Below are 17,910 nucleotides of genomic sequence, written 5' to 3' on the forward strand. Positions count from 1 at the left end.
CCACTTTCAGTGATGGGGCCTCCACAACTCACCTGGGCAACCTGTTCCAGTGTTTCACCACCCTTATCTTCAAGAATTTCTTTCTCATGTCCACCCTACATCTTCCATCTTTTAGTTTAAAAAAGCTGCCCCCTTGTCTTGACTCTACAGGCCCTGATAGTTACAAGCCCAAGGACCACAATGACTGCAACATGAATGCAAGAAACACTGCACTTGATTATCTGGAGTTAACAGTGGGCCCAGCACTGCAGAAGTGCCCTTGTGCTTGGTCTCAGATGGACTTTTCAAACACACAGGATGCTGCTTCATGTCTGAACACCATCCACCTGGGCATCCTCGGCTCTCTTAGCTGTTAGGGCACATATATTCTGTTTTCTCACACCCCTCAGAGTCTACTCCTACTCTATTTTCTCTTTCAGATTCGAAACGTCAGCTTCTGTTTCTGTACTTCTGTGGGGTTTGCTATGGTCTCTCCTTACATGAAGAACTCAACATGTGATAACCTTGCAAGCTTCCACAGAGGCTTGTCAGTACCTTCTTTTGCACATGTCAGTAAACTAAAGCTCACGATCACGATGACTGTGCTGTCAGCATGATCTTGTGTTTCCCTGTCTATCTCGTATCTCCAGCCTAACATTTTAAAACCAAGTCTGAAACATTGGTCTATCTTTTTACATACCATAAAGCAACAGGGCACGGTCTTGGTCAGATTTTCCAGTTGGTGGAGCTGACATTATGGAATAGTTGATTTTTTAAAAAAATAAATGGTATTTATATAAAGGTGCAAAATACTATGGGACAACTTGTGACATCTTTATTTGTATTAGATGGTCAGTCACAGTACCTTAGCACAAGTGAAACTGCTAAGCTGTCACCAAAAGTATGCAAATATTGTAAAATTAACACTATAAATTAATAGTCTTTTTCTAACAAATGAAGACTGAAATAATACCCATACAAGCTGCGTGTCCTTTTAATCCTCAGACTCAAGTTTCATACTCCGAGTTTTTTCTCATAACTGAATTTACTAAGTCCTCTTCAGAAGTTATTCCTGCTTTATCTTTGTTTCTAAGCCTACTGTATTCACCTATTTTCTCTATTGGACCAAAGCACAACTAGAAAGCTGGAAGCCTCAGAGATGTCGGTGTACTTTTTGAGGTCATGAATCCTTAAAATACTACACTTAGGAAAGCGAAAAGAAGTTTACTGCAATGTCTTGGGAGCTGTATTTCTCAATACCTTAAGAAAAAAAGACACACTTTCTTAAATGCTTCTTGCAAATACATTCAAAAGCTAATCAGTGAATTAACAAATTAATAATCTTATGTTTGCCGCTTCTGGTAATGGATATGAGAGTGCTCCTAGTAAACTCTTAAGAAAAAAGGTAGAAAAAAAAAAAAGAAGTAATACGATAAGTACAACTAATAATTATGAGAAAAGGCTCAGGATATGAAACAGTGACAAGTGAGCGCTGATTTAAAAAAAAATAAATGGAATTCTAAATAATAAGCTATGTCCATTTGGGGGACAAAATAGATAATTATCAACTGACTTACAGAGGCTCTGACGTTTTTTATGCTTTCTTCAATGCTTATTTATACATCTAACATGTAGGAAGATTAGCTATATACCCTCATTTACCCTTTTATACAGGCCTCTTTTAAAATTCAGTTTGCCTATCAGTGTTGACCCTACAGAGATCATAATTCTTGTTTTAAAGAGGTGGCCTTCAATAAACAAATTGCCGTGTATATAAATTCAGTGGAAGGGAGGAAACAGTCATGGAACAGAACCAGCTTGTTAACTATCTAGTTGAAATAAGAAGTAAAGACAAGCAAAGAAACTTCTGGAAATGGTCTTCAGCAAGATTATTCAAGGTATAGCAAGGTTGCCCTCAACTGTTTATGCCATTTTTTTGTTGATCTCACTATTTCTATCTTCCTGTTTCCACCTGTATTTATTACTGTTGAGCAAAACAAAGCTCTGTGCAGCCCAGGGACTCTGCCATGCACGTCAAGAATTTTAGCTCTTGCACTACAATCCCTTTTGCACCTGTTTCTGCAAGGGGGAACCAGCTGAAAGATGCAAGAGGAGGCAGGGAGCTCTGCACAACCTCCTTCCAGCATGTGACATGCAGCAAGCACTAGACCAAGCTGGAGATATGGGGAGGCTGTAGTCCTCCCCTAACCCCAACCACAAATCCTCCCCTGCAGTTCCCACATTGATTCCAACACACATCATGAGGTCTTTTGTTTTATCACAACCTGTCATATGAAAGTCTTAACACATCCTCTGGAATATATTTCTAGCTCCAGACTTTTTAAGAACTATTGAGTGCAGGGGAAACACAGAAAAACATGGAGTTTTGGGGCTACATCCACTTTGGATTTCTTTAGAGAATTTTCTTGGCCGTAGCAATGAAATTCCACAGCACAGGTGCCAGCCTTCTCAGGGAGGAATGTGGTGCCTTTGCTTTTAAACTTCTCCCCTACTTTTAGAAGCAAAACGAAATAAATTAAAGGAATACAACTAAGTAAAAAATTACTTCCACACTGAGCACCTTCAGTGTGATTTGGTCAGCCATTCCTCTTCCTCTGTTTCCCTGAATTTGCAGGTTTACTCAGAACCACTACCCTGTCTAAGCCACTAAATTCACAGCTTCTGTTGAAATTAATGTATTCTAGTGAAATAGTTGGATGAACTTGAGACCCACTGTGTACTTGGGGGGAAAAAAAAAAAGTGTGAAGAAAGTCTAACCCCAGTTTGTGACATTCACACTAACTAGAACACATTCCTGCTGATGGAAGATTGCACTTCCTACCAAAACTGAAAGACAACTTTTTGAAAGCAGCTGATCCTACACAACTTTTGTGTACATAAGAAATTTTATCTTGTTATGAAACAAGTCCCGGATATACAGCATAATCTGCTAAAGAAATTGCTAACACAAAGCAATGAAAACATGTTTGTAATAATCCTCTGGTAGACAAAGACAGAAGTTGAAAAATTACTTCACAGAAAAATATATAGGAGAATAAAGCAGGTATTCCTACCTACAGCTTATGGAGACAGTTTAAAAATCAGATAAACCCTTAGAATCAGCAAGGTCTGGCTTCCAACATACTTCTTTCTCACTCACTATTGACTTTGTCACCTGAAAACATGTGAGAACTGCCTGAAAGTCCTCCCAGGGCTGGCTACCTACAAGCACTCTCTTCAAGAAAAATTCTCTCTTCTTGGAAAATGTCAACCCCCTTTCCAACTTTTCCCAGAGCTGGGACACACAAAGTGGCACATACACTTCTAAAAAAGTAAATAGCTTTCAACCTTCTACTAGATGTGAAAGGTAAAATGGGTGACAGGAAGAGGACATGAACACTCATACACATAGCATGATGACAAAACCCAAACACTGTATCGTTATACATTAAAAAAACTGTAAACAGGCTACCATAAAGAAGAAATTGCTCTTAAGTGCAGTATGCTTTATGTGGTTATAGGTAAATATGGCAGTTCTCATTCTTTCATGTAAAGAGCCTTCTCCTTTCCTTTTAGTAAAATCTGGCTGTTTCTCTACTGTTTGCTCTCCCCATCCCTGCCCTCTTCCATCCTTGCTTTGGAGTCTGGACACAGGTTAAGAGCATTTCAGTATTTGTTTTCATGTAGCAAAATATTTGAAGTGAGAAAGATACATATACATTACATACAGATATGTTTAATTTTAGAAGGGTAAAAGCAGGTTTCCAATGGATGCCATCACACAGCACATGCCACTGGATGTTATGAACTCATAACTAGTTTAAAGGAAAATCTTATTTCAATACTTTTTCTCTCTTGTGTGGTTTTGTTACTGCATCCGTTAACAACACCAACCTGCTGTTGTTATCCTAAAAGATATTTTCATTATTTTGAAGACGGTACACTGCTAATAGCTGACTGAACATCAGTGTTTAAATAGTCAGTATTTATTAAATCCCAAACAGGATTTGTCACAAAGAAGGTATACTGAAGGAAACATACTAAAAACCCATTAAATCCACATTTTCAAATCACTTGGATAGAGGCAGGAAAGAATAGTCAGTGACTTCTTGTACTTATTAACAGGACCCTAGATCAAAAATAACAGACTGTGGTTCACAGATCAAGAAAGGTTTAACAATTGCTTAAGGCTTCCAATGTCAGCACATCTACCCTGAAAAACAGATGGGTGTCCAGACTTCAGCTCATTGCTCCCAACATGTCTCCTGTGTCTTTCTGTTGGCTAAGGATAATGCCTACACAATATTTATTTCTTAAATGTAAGCTACTCTTCTCAGACCTAGCCAAAATAATTCAGACCTACTCAGCAGACAGAATCGAATATCATATTGCAAGGAAAAGGAGATCTCATGTGAGCCAGACATGCAGCCTACAACTACTATCACAAAATGTCATATCACAGATCCTTTTTCTCTAAGCCTTCTAGTATCTGGAAGACACAATTTTGAATAAACTGCACATACTCTATGGTGCCATGATGCTGTCAGATAATGAACTTCACAATTTTAAATAGAACTGGTTAGCTTTTTGCCATTTTTCAATTAAGAAATTGGGTTGAGTAAAAGAAACCAAATATGACTTTTCAAATTGTGCTGTTAGACTACACCGTGGCACATCCTACCACATCACTTCTTTCACATAGGAAGCAGAGATCAAGGTACTCAAAAGCTACCTCTCCAGTAAAAAGCAGGTACATTATCACATTTCAAAGCCCCAGATCCCCAGGTATCCTGAAAGAAGGGACACAAGCAAGCATGAAGTGGCTACTTCCCTGTACAAATAACCATCTTTTTCTTTCAGTGGCAACCAAAGCACAGGAGTGGTGAGCACCCTCAGCCTCCCTCCAACATCACGGCTGTTGGCATGACTGGAAAACAGGACAATTTTTCAAATCCTACAATTTAGATATACCCTTAGATATTACTTTGTCAGAAAGGCTGTTAAAATGTTAACATTTAATGATGGCCACTGAGAATATAATAATGTAGAGAACATACTGATGGCAATACACTCTCTTTATGGACATATTGCATGGTTGAACTGCTACATTAATTCAAAAGGTCACTCTTTGACTGCGGGCCACCTACCTACCTCTTGCTGCCATAGGATTAATCTACTGTGGAGTAGTCTATATGAAGAGTCTTAAGAGCCCATAGCTGACAAAGAGGTGCAGGAGTGTGTTAGTAATATCATGATGGAAAAAATACTAGAGCAGTGTTCTGGGACTTGCTTTTGTGGTCTACTCATGCCCAGGTGGAAATTGTGTTCTAACCCTCTGTGAAAACAAGGGGGCAGGTGGTATCAGGTCACTCTTTTAGAGGATGCAGGGAGCAACTGGTCCTGTGTCTAAAATATCCCCCATTCAATAACCTGCTATAAATACTGCAGATCTGTTTTTCAGGGTTTTAAAGAAAGGGCAGAATGATGCAGGGTGGAAAGGAGTTTCTCTGGAGGCAGATGGCTGGCAGTATGCCTGCTTAAGTGATTATTTTAATGTTGCTGGGATTTTGTTGCACCACTAATTACATTTTAGTGTGCCTAGAGCCTTGTATACACATCTTTTAATAATTGAAACTGAAATACATTAAAAATAAAATAAACTAGTTATATTCTCTTAGCATTGTTACAATCTTTACTAAAATAATTAAGTAATTTGAATATTGTAGATAATCTCCCCTTCCCAAATTCTTCACTTCCATCATTTCAGGATTCACCAGCAAAATATTTAAGACCTATATATTTTCCATGTGAAATCCTGGAAACAAAATTAGGACTCTTCCTTTTTATCCTCTTTCCCTTAAAACAAAAACTTTGACTTGTGATACACATTCTCATTGCTGCAGGGTAGTTCCCAGAAGCTGCAGCCATAACCTTTGGCACTTCACTACCATCTTCTTAAACACAATGATGGAACATAATGCCCCAGGATGAGAAGGCCAAATCCAAAGGTTTTACTTTGGGGAAAAAAATAAATAGAAACCTGAGATCATAGAATCATTAAGCTAACTCAGTTTCAAAGGATCTCAGGATGACTCTGGTGCAATCTCTGAGGTCAGCTCTGGTGTCAGACCAGGTTATTGCTCTGGTTACTGAAGTCTGGTCTTGAAAAACTGCAGCACTTGAGACTGTACAATTTCTTTGAGCACCTTGTTCCACAGTTTGATCATCCTCATCATGGGGGGGAAAAAAAGAAGAGGTGAAAGGTGAAAATATCAGAGAAAATAAAGAAATGAAAAGGAAAAGTAGACACAAGAGAGCTTGCAACCATAGCCCAGGAGTGATATCTCCTAAAGGAGAACATTTATCACTAGTTAACTGACATGGGAAACTTAATGAAATGAGAGGTTACGGAGGCAAAGAAAGGAAAAGCAGAAAACAATTGAAAGGGAAGTAGAGTATGATTCAAGCCATAATGCTCAAATTAGACTGACTTTTCTTTTTGCCTCCAAAAAGATTTCATGCTTAAAATCTACATGAAATCCAAGTCATTTTCCAAACACGGAGTATTCTACTAGCAGCACAGTAAAAATAAACTGTGAATTAAGCACTCCTAATTTAATTATAAAGACATCAAATATCTTCTTTATAACTGCCTGAATTCCAAAATACCTAGGGAGTTGGGGAGGAAACCCAAATCCCCATAAGCCAGGAACAGTTCCATCTCATCATGAATACTCATAACTTCAGGAGACATTCTTATGCATGAAAATCCCAAGACTTCCCACCTCCTTCAGACATTGGCACAGTGGCCCATTACAGCCTACAACAGATCTTGATACTTCTGATCTCCTGTGGTGAAGGTTTAAGACTGGAAATCCCTGTGATTCAAGACCTGGATTTAGATGAATGTCACTTAGGTCTACATAGTGTTCATGGTAGCAGTAGAAATGTCCAGAAGCTGGAAATAAGTCAAAGCAGACTAAGCTGTATTTCCAAAAGGAACAGCTTAAATGGGAATCAACTGTGATGGACCATATTTCAGATAAAAATAAAATAGATGCACTATACAAATGACTATGGGCTTGCATTTTTAAAGCACAAATGACATGGTGGCTGTTACAGCTTTAAAATTTCATTTTAAAACACAGTAGACTTCAAACAGTCAAACAAAAATTTTCCCGATTGTTCCCAAAAGTCCACAAAGGCATATGCATGAACTTGCAGAAAGCTGGGAGTCATCTAGCAACCAGAGACAGCAACTCATAGAACTTTAAATGTTTCCTCCATCCACTGAAGTTTCTTAATTTTATGATTTATGAAGCAAAACTTAGTTCATTGTTAATATGTATTATTTCTGTGTTGGTCACTTAGAGGGCAGGTAAATGTTGTCTGCTTTGGAAGGAAATGAAAAGAGCGAGGGGCACTGAAACTAAACGGGAAATTGAAGATGCTTAGGACAAAAATAAAAGACTAAAACAGCATTTCGTTAGTTAGTATTTTCTCACTGTGACTCAGAACGCAACAATAGGTAAACGACAAAATCAGAGCCGACTTAAAAGCTACATTTGCAAAGGTCACCAGATAACCCCCACCCCTCCTAGAAACACGTCTTTGACGTTGCCAGTCGTGCTAAAATAAAAGGATGTCAACAAGAAAAAAACGTTCAGCACCTCTCTCTCAGTGAACAATGTTGAGACCCCCGGAAACTGACTCCAGGCCTTGGTACATTACTCTCCTCGGGACCCGAAATCTGAGGCCAACGAATAAGGCGAAACCTCCCCTCGGGCACGCATCTCCCCACCGCACACCCCGGGCCCTCCTCAGCACCACCCACATTAAATCAGCACACCCACGGCCTCTGATAAACGAGGGGGCGATAAACGAGGGGGCCTGCTCGCCCCCACGGCCTCAGCAAACCAAGCGAGACACTTTTTCCCCCGCCGAGGGATGTAGCAAGGGCCCGGGATGGCGGGGTACAGATCGGCGGCCAACCCGCCTCCTCCTGCCGGCAGCAGCAGGCCCCGAGGCCGGCCTGGAGCAGCCCCCTCCCACCGCGGAGGACGGGCGGCAGCCGGGGCGGGCGATGAGGAGAGGAGAGGAGCGGAGCGGAGGTCGCCGCCACCCCTGCCCCCATTCCCCCGCGGAGGCTGCCAGCCGCGCCCGTCCCCCTCCTCCCTGGAAGCCGCCAGCATCGCAAGGAGAGCCCCGGCGGTGGCCGGCGATGGAGGGGCCGGGGAAAGGGGCGGGGAGGAGCTGGGGCCCACCGCGTACCGAGCAGCAAGCCGCGCCCGACGCCTCCGACCTACCGCCAAGCATCTCCCTTCATGGCGCGGTCGGGAGGGGCCGGTCCCGGCCCCCGCGAGTGTGTGAGGTGTTAGGGGTTGTTGTGCCTGCCTCGCACGCCGTCCTCCCCGCGGTGGATCGGGGCGGCGGGGCCCGCCTTGGCGGCGGCGGCGGCCGCCCTCGGTCTCTCGGCAACGGCGGCGGACGGCCGCGGGGAACGGGGCGGGGGGAGGCCGGGCGGGGCGGCCCGAGGACCTGCGCCGGGAGGGGTGGAGGGGGAAAGCAGGTGAGGAGACGCTTTCGACAGCACACACGCACGTAGGGAACGGAAATAAATAAGAAAAAAAAAAAAAAATTAAAAATTTGAACCCCCCCGCTGTTGCGAAAGCCTCCTGGTTAAGAAGAAATACGGCTGACGGCGGCCGGTGGTCCCGTCACACAAAACCTTTCCACGGAGGCTTTGAAATGTACCCCAAAACATGCAAGGGGTGCGGGAAGGGAGGACGAGCAACCCCCGGCTGTAAGCAGCTCCGAGGCTGAGCCAGCGCAGCCCCTGTTCAGTAGATTTTTATCTGGGGGGTTGGGTTGTTTGAGTTTGGTTGGCTGGTTTTTGTAGGGGTTTTGTTTGTTTTCTTCATGATGGTCTTCAAGCACTATGATAGTTTTCTTATTTTGGTAAAAAACCTTATCTGTGCACCTCAAAGCATTCTTAGTACTCGTGTATTTCTTTTATCCATTTGTTTCACTCGTGGCATCGGCATGGTGGTCTGGTTAATTTTCTAATTACTGGAAGAGCCAAATGGAGGCTCAGTCTTGAGCTCCATAGTAAAATAAATTCAGAAAACAGCATCACCTGTTGTAAAGAGATACACCAATAAATTAGATAGATAGATAGACAGACAGACAGACAGACAGACAGACAGACAGAGAAAACTGGTTTCTGTACCTGAAGTTGCCATCTTCCAGTTGGGGGGGGGGAAAAAAATCTGTAAATTTTAGTTTGTCTTCAAATTACATCGGTTGGTAAGAAATAACATGAGTGCATGGCTGAATGGAGCTTGTAAAATTAGCAAAATTACAGATGTAATCCTGCAAATGTAGTTGTTGTGACGTTGGCATTAAAGACATGGAATAGGATTTGAAAAACAAAATGCCCCAGAAAGCAGAAGGAAAGTGTGTGGCATAAATTGTATTAGGTTTGTTCAGATTATATCTATTTGATGCTTACAACAAAAACTTAATAGCCACTTAGGGAGCTGGCCTCAGGATTATGGATGCAGTCCTGCCAGTGCTTACGTATTTGCATTACCAGCATTAGCAATTCCAGTAAATTTAAGCACCTAATTTTAGTGTTTGAAGGACTAGTGCCTTTATATCAATCAGCCAGCTGATACCTCTTGGGGGGAAAAATAAATAAAAAAAGGGAAAACAAATTAATTTAGGAACAAATATGCTTACAACTAATACTCTTCACATTTTGTTTTTTTCTCCTCCTTGATTATATTTTATTATTTGGGGTAAGTTGCTAGGCAGCATTATGCTGCAGGTGGTAGCATTACATAAATGAAAGGTGACAATGGAAAAACAGAGAAACATTCTGGCTATATGCAAGCAAAAGAAATTGACATTTGCCAACAGATGTGACCATGCAACAGTTTTTCTATGGACATAGTGACGTAGGAAGAATAATTCTTGACAGTACAATTCCGGTTGGAAGGTGCCTCAGGTGGCCATCTGGTCTGACCAACCTGCCAAAACTAGGATCAACTATGGGATCACACCAGCTTGCTTAGGGCTTTATCCATCTGGGTCTTAAAGCCTTCCAAGACAGAGGTTGCACACCCACCCTGGGCAACTTGTTCCAGTGCTTGAGAGTCCTCATGGTGAAAAACTTTTCCCTGATGTGAGGCTGGACCTTCCCTTGTCCTCTGTCTCTCCTCTTCCTTCTGTGCAACTTGGGAAGAGCTCAGCTCCATCCTCTTGACAGCTTCCTCATAGACCCTTTCAGATTGCTCTTAGGTGCCCCTAAAGCCATCCTGTTTCCAGACTGAACAACCCCAGTTCCTTCAGCTTCTCCCCAATGGGGCAGGTGCTCCAAGCCCAGCCAGCTTGGTGTCCTGCCATGAGACTCAATTACATCTTTCACATACTGGAGAATGGCTCTAAATGGAAAGCAGTGGTTTAGATGCTGTTTAATGAGTGCCAAATAAAAGAGGATTAATTTCCTTACATGTGATCTGTATTTATAGAATGCATATTTTCTTATGCTTTTCATACATCTACTTTTACTTGGTACCGTATTTGTCAACCATGTTAAGTTTAGCCCTGCCAGCCCATACTGAGCCTCTATGGACTGCAAGCTACCTGGTAGCAGGGACCCACACTTTCAGCAGAAAGTTGGGCTCTCTTGGACAGCCTATCTGTGAGCATGACTTGCATCAGACGGTGCTAATGCTGGAAAAAGGGCTGAACCCTATATGATTTAATGGACCTACCTATGTGCAAAGGAAAAACAAGAGCGTCTTCCATCTAAAGAATTGTGCAGATGTTGAATGTCTGCTGTTTCCAAGAAAAAGCCCTTGCTTTGGTATTTCACCACAAATTTACTTTCACATCTGTCAAGTTAAAAGCAATGACAAATGTTTTAGAACTCAAGTGTTATATACCACATATGTGAGGATAAGGTGGAAAACTTTGATATTTATAAAGTAGATTATACGATTTTACAGAGTCTGTCAGCCAGTTTAAACCCATGACAGTGATTAATCTTTAGGGCTCAAGTCTGGTTTCATTCTTATTTAGAAAATTCCTATTGTCCTAAGGATACTGTAAGGGTAAAAGAGCACGGCAACAGGCTGCCCAGAGAGGTGGTTGAGGCTCTGTCTCTGGAGGCATAAAAAACCTGTCTGGACACCAGCCATCCTCTTCAGATTACTCTAGTTGAACCTGCTCTGTCAGAGGGGTTGGACTAGATGATCTCCAGAGCTCTATCTCAACCTCTAACATTCTGTTATTCTGTGATTCTTTAAAGATCAAGCAATAAGCAAAAAGAAAAGGACTATGGTTTGAGAATGTCTTACGATGTTACTTTATGGTAAAGTTGGAAAAGTATGTCTTAATAACGATTTACCTCACATAACAGAAAAAGGAATTTATTTATTCATTCTTCAAACTTCAGTACACACTTGAAACTGGCCTAGGGGAAACTTACATTTAAAGGAAATTATTGAAAATTCCAGAAGTCTGAAACTGAGAATTCAAGGGGAGAATTCTCAGCGTTACCGATCACATTTCTGTAATATGACCTTCAACCAAAGTAAGGTATTTCTGAATAAAAGGTAATTTAAAACCTAAGTCTGCTAGACCTGATCACTTATTAAGTCCTGAAGAAAATGTTGGGATGCAAAGCATCTACTTAGTTTTGCAATTTTGTTGAAGAATTTGGATACCTCTTAAGTAGTTTGATCTTTGGGTTTTGTTTGTTGGTGGTGGTATGTTTGGTTGGTTGTTGTTTTTTTCTAGGATACAGTTACCTTAACCAATTAAAAGAATAAAAACTAGAGTGCACCAAAGCAGGCAAGTAATGAACAACATAATCTCCAATTTCCAGTGCTCCAGTGAGAAGCAAGAGAATGGAAAGCACAAGTAGATAACCAACACAAGTTGGGAACCAACTGCTCTATCATATAAAATTCAATTTCTCCTCTCATTTGGAGATATCTATATAAATATGCATGTTTGCACAGCAATTTATGTATTTTAACTATCCTTCCGAAAAGAGGTAAATCCACATTAGAAATAGTGGAATTGATTTCTGAATGTATTTGAGCTTTATTTGTTGCTCTCTCATCCTTACTTTCCATAAGTACCTGTTAAGGAGTTGAAGAGTAATGTAAACAAATTTTAAGAACATCCCAAGGAGCCAGGCTTATTGAAAATGCCATTGTTGGAATTTGATTTACCACTTAGGAAAGAATTCACTGCTTGATCAGATTTCAGATATTCCATAATAAGTAAAACAATTCATGAAATATTCATTTTGAAAGGACGCTTCAGCTTTTTTAAAAGGTCACAAATGTCATTCAGAAATTCAAAATAAAACTTAAGACCCAAAGGAAAATTTAATCTTTTCGGCATAGGATACAAGTAAAAAATTGCTCTATTCTTTTGTTGTTGTCTAGCCCCAGGGCGTCCAAAGTCCTTGGTCATCTTAATGACTGACAGTTCCCAAGAAGTTCTCTCCTGATCTGAAGTCCTTCTCTGCACATGCTGAGCAGCACCCTGATCTTCCCAGGGGCTCCATGTGATTCAAATCAGCCCAGCAGCCACCTTTCTTCCATCTGTCTGCTCTGTGTGTCTCTGGCTGAGAGGTGATCTCACTCTGAAGTGTATAACTGGAACAGAAATCACTGTGGAGCAACATCAGACTAATGACTACAAGAGAAAATCCTTTAGTGTTCATGACTAATTTTCATTGCAGTGGATTACAAAACTGCCATTCTTGAGTGTCTGTGACTGATACAAACATTGATGAACCAGGCTAAAGGACATCAAGTATGGTTTTCAAAATTCCAAAACTAAAGGAGGCTCCTAAGTTTCCAATTAACTCCATATGTGATTATTTTGCTTTTCAAAAGTGTTGAGTACTTAGAAGAGAAGCATTAATGGTGTGATCCCCATCCCTCCTTTTTCTTAAGTTCTCTCTCTGCTTCTTCACTTTTGGTTTGATAGCAGGCAGCAGGACCCACTGCAACACAGAGCATTGAAACCATAAAAGAGTGGTTGCTGTTGAGAATTTGTTGTTCCTATGGTCCACTCAGGCACTAAACCTGAGTTGCTGCAGTTTTGCCCCTGAGAAGTCAGCAATGTCTATTTTTTAATTCTATATCCCTAGAAGCAACTCTTCATTCAAAAATATGAGAATGAACTTTCATTGTAGCTCATTAAGATGACCAGCTAAAAATGGAAAAATCACAAACATTTATTATTTTTGTTATGTTTGCCACTACGTTAGATTTTTCAAGATTCTGAGTAGCAAGGAATGTTATCTCCTTAAGTAAGGCACAGTTTGATCATGGAGTGAGAATTTTTGTTAGAACATGACATGCCCATTTATTTTCTTTCTTGGCCTCTTCAACAATACTGTTAGCTTGGATGTCACTTTCTAAAGTAAGTGCTAAATCAGAACAGATAAGTATGTTTTTTAAAACATACTATTACTGCTGGCATTCTAAGCTGTCTTGCAAGCTCATCTTAAAAATCTCATTCTGCATTAAGGCCAGTGTAAAAGCAGGGTATTATTGATGCTCAGGGGAACTAACTAGTAAATATTAAGAAAACAGCAGACATATTTAGAGTTTCAACTGGGACCCAAAAGAGTAAGCTAAGGGTTTACACTAGAGTACAGCACAGTAACATCTTGATTGATTTTGGCCTATGCACTTTTTGGTAGATTATATTCACTATCATTCAGGCCAGCTCAGCTTTTATCTTGTTCTAACCTTGATCCTAAAACTCAAAAAACTATTTCTATTCCTGTGTGGTATCATCAGCTGTCCCAGATTCCATGTCATGCCAGCAAAATGAACATAAGTATTTTCTATTCTGCACAGGTCATCTCCTGGTCCCTTCCAAGGCTGCCATCACCTAGCACAGCAATGTCTTCCTAGTCTTTTATGGTTGTAATTCTCAGATGGCTGGAAAGAGTGAGAGAAAGAATAAGAAGAGGAAAAAGCAGGAGAGCAGGACATCGAGCTTGATGTCATAGGGGACACCACAGGAGGCATTGCCCTGCACCTTCCACAGCTCTGTGTGAGGCATGAACTCATCATGTACCATCTACTGGGATTCCACACTCACCCAAAAGGGTGAAGCCTCACTCAATGATACAAATGAAGCAAAATATCACTTAGTGAAAGGAGGGTGAGGGCACTCAATCGCGGGAAGTTTCCTTGAGCAGCATCCGTACCCCAAGGGGAGAGACTCTGCTCACAGACTCGCTCCTCTGAGGAGAAGGAGGGTGTCAAGCAGGGGCCCCATTTTATAGCCTTGTTGGATCTCCTCTGGACTGAGACCATCTGTTGGCTGGGACCCTGTCTGTTGGATGAGGAGCTCCACCTTCAGTATTCCTGTCACCAGGGTGTGTACGTGTTCACGGACAGCCGACCAGAGTGCTTATAAGTAGCCATGGTATGACACCAAAGGCATGAAAATAAAGGTGTGAAAGAGCTGGCAGATGCCTTGTTAAAAGCTCTGGGCTTTGTCAGGATTGAGAGGAGAGGGGGTGTGTGCTTCTTCCACAGATGCCACCCAGAGGGACCCTGACAAGTTTTATAGGTGGGCCCTTGCAAACCATTTGTAGTTCAGAAAGGCCAAGTCCAAGGTCCTGAACGTGGGTCAGCACAAAACCAAGAACAAACACAGGCGGGGCAGAGAATGGATTGAGAACAGCCCTGAGGAGATGGTCTTGGGGATACTGGTTGATGAGAAGCTCAACATGAGCTGCCAATGTATACTTGCAGGCCAGAAAGCTAAATGTATCCTGGTTGGCATCAAAAAAAGCATAGCCAGCAGGCCAAGGGAGTTGATCCTTTTTACTCCTCTCTTGTGACATCTCACCTGGAATATTGTGTCCAGTTCTGGAGCCCCCAACACAAGAAGCACAGGGAGGTGCTGGAGCAAGTCCAGAGGAGGGCCAGAAAGATGGTCAGGGGGCTGGAGCACCTCTCCTGTGAATTTAGGCTGAGAGGGTTGGGATTGTTCAGCCTGGAGAACGGAAGGTTCCAGGGAGACCTTAGAGAAGCCCTGAGGCTTCTATATACCTGAGGGGGGGCTATAGGAAAGCTGGGGAGGGACGTTTTAAGGAGCATGTAGTAGAAGGACAAGGAGTGATGGTTTTAAACTAAGAGGGTAGATTTAGATTAGATATTAGGAAGAAATAATGAGACACTGAAATAGTGTCACAGAAAAGGAACACTGACTACTGGAGGTGGAACCACAACCTGAAATAATTTATTCTGCAAAGCAGGTGTCCATACATTTTGTAGGTGTGAATGTCACAGGAGCTGACCCACACTTAGTTACAGGGTAGGATAAAAACTAGGTGAAAGCTACACCACTTCAAGTGTCACCTAAAAGCCTCTAGGATTTGGGGAGTGAAGAGGATCCTGTACTGTGTGTTCAATCTTTCATGGAAGGGTGTTAGAACTAGATGGTATTTAAGGTCTCTATTCCAACTCAAATCTCTCTATGATTCTGTCTTCTAGTAAAGTGCCGTGTAAGTTACCCTCTCTGCATTATCTACAATGATAAATACCCATGATGTTACTAAAATTGGCTCCATGAAAACCCAGAGGGTTATTTGACAAAGTTTGGTGGTCTCTGGTTTATATTTTAAGCCTAGACTGTTTGCTGGATGTACATTTTGCTTTGTTTTGTTAAAAACAATAAATCCTTAAAAATAACACAGAATGTAGTTTGCAAAACTAATGGCTTCATTTAAGTGACAACAAAATTAAGCTGGCCACCAAGAGACTGTAATAAAGGAGTAGGCAGAGTCTATTGCCTCTCCACACCAAATCAAATTTCTTCAGTTGCAATCTATGTCATCGGAGTCATAGAATTATGGAATATTTCAGGCTGGAAGGGATCTCTGGTGGTTATCTGGTCCAACCCAACTGCTCAGATCAGGATTGCCTAGAGCTGGTTGCCCATAACCATATCCGGATGTCTTTTGAATATTTCCAAGGGTGGAGATACCACAAGCACTCTGAGCAGTCTGTTCCAGTGTTAGACCATTCTTAAATCTTTCTCATAAGTTATTTGCTTTTATATATGTGTATGTCTATACACATATATATATTTATATTATTCTAATATACTTTTCTACAAAAAAATTCTGGCAAGGTTAAGATTAAGATATTGTTTGTCTTAAAAAAAAAAAATACAACAAAACCAAAACATAACAACTCACTGTCTGTGAGTTACCTGGTCTACCACAGGGCTTGACCCTTGGCTTTCATACATAATGTTACATTGCACTTCTTCACAGTACAGAAGGATATTAAATCAGAAAGTAGCCATCACCAGTTTGGATTGAAAATTACACTATTGATTCCAATCCCAGTAAATAAAATTCCAAGAAAAAAGCTTATCCCAGTTTTTGACTGTAGCAAATCCTTCAGACTTTTATAAAAAAACTAACAGCAATATACTTAAACTGAGCTTCAAGAGTAGATACGTTTAGCAGCACTTATTATCTTGATTCCACATCTTTAGTTGAAGTAGCTTCTTGTCTGACAAATATTATTTAAACTTGTTGCCTACTATTAAAAAAGCTGTTCAGTATTTGCAGAACATTCCAGCTTCTTATCCTTATACTTGTCAGCAGCATCATTTCCTCTCCTCTCCTCTCCTCTCCTCTCCTCTCCTCTCCTCTCCTCTCCTCTCCTCTCCTCTCCTCTCCTCTCCTCTCCTCTCCTCTCCTCTCCTCTCCTCTCCTCTCCTCTCCTCTCCTCTCCTCTCCTCTCCTCTCCTCTCCTCTCCTCTCCTCTCCTCTCCTCTCCTCTCCTCTCCTCTCCTCTCCTCTCCTCTCCTCTCCTCTCCTCTCCTCTCTTCCTTTTCCCAGCAGGTAGTGACATTACAATACATAAAGTGTACAGCTACCAGATGTACATTATCAGAGGTCTGAAACAATAGTCTGAAACTCCAATATGTAGGAAAAGTAGCATTTCACAAGTATTCTACTTTGTATAGATGTATGTTACCAAGTAGAGAAAAAAGCTCTTTAATATTATGTAAAAGAGTGGCTTAAAGAAAGTGAGCAGTCCTCAAGACAACCTTTCACATCCCCATTTAGAAAGAGACTGGTTCCTTTTAAATTGAATTTACAGTTTGTTTGGAAGTGTGCACTAATATGTAAGTACATACATATATATATGTACTTACATACATACAGGCTTGAATGATTGAATAATAAATAATAAATTTGAGCAAAGGTCCAGGAAATGCACACTGAGATATTGTATGGGAGGCATATACACTTTAAAGCAGGTATTAAACTTAAGGTTTGGGTACAAATTTTACATAGTCCACCCTCGGACTGCATAACCACACCTCCAAATTTAAAAGGTCTGTGGCCAAGTGGTGCATATCACTTAAAACCTTGACAGATGTAAATAAGTTATAATTGAGAGAGGGATGAAGTCAACATATCATGATGGATGTCATCTCCTCATACTTTTGAAGTTATAGTTTGGCTGCTTAAAGGTCTTGTGAACACTTATCACTGCCAGTCTGCTCAGGAAAAAAAAAAGAGGATGATGGCGGCATTTTAGTGTGTGGATTAAAGATAAAATTAATGCCAAAAGGGAATTCATAGAATGGAATTCTTAATAATGTTTAAAATGCAGAGCTTTTTATTTATTATTCTTTAAATCCAGACTTCTAGAAGTATAATTTCTGACAATTATATTGTTCTTAAAACTACTCCCTTTTTGAATCTATGGTGGTTTAATTATTTTCGTAGTATTATAGCACTGCAAAAGTATTTGAAAAACTGCTACACAGGTAGAACACATAGTGCTGCATTAAACCTGGTCTTCAAAATACAAAGACTGTAAAAAAAAAAAAAAAGCCTGCCAGTATTGT

At 40.9% G+C, this 17,910-nt stretch overlaps 1 protein-coding gene across 1 annotated transcript in view; it reads right to left on the reverse strand.

The window, feature by feature from the left end:
* NALCN (sodium leak channel, non-selective) overlaps positions 1 to 8,473 on the reverse strand; it is a 228,773-nt gene extending 220,300 nt beyond the window's left edge. The window contains exon 1 of the mRNA XM_071742574.1: positions 8,286 to 8,473. The gene's annotated coding sequence lies outside the window, so the exon portion shown is untranslated. The remainder of the gene's footprint in view (positions 1 to 8,285) is intronic.
* Between the last annotated feature and the right edge of the window lie 9,437 nt (positions 8,474 to 17,910).

The sequence above is a fragment of the Heliangelus exortis genome, chromosome 1 (assembly GCF_036169615.1).
Source record: "Heliangelus exortis chromosome 1, bHelExo1.hap1, whole genome shotgun sequence".
Classification (NCBI taxonomy): Eukaryota; Metazoa; Chordata; class Aves; order Apodiformes; family Trochilidae; genus Heliangelus; species Heliangelus exortis.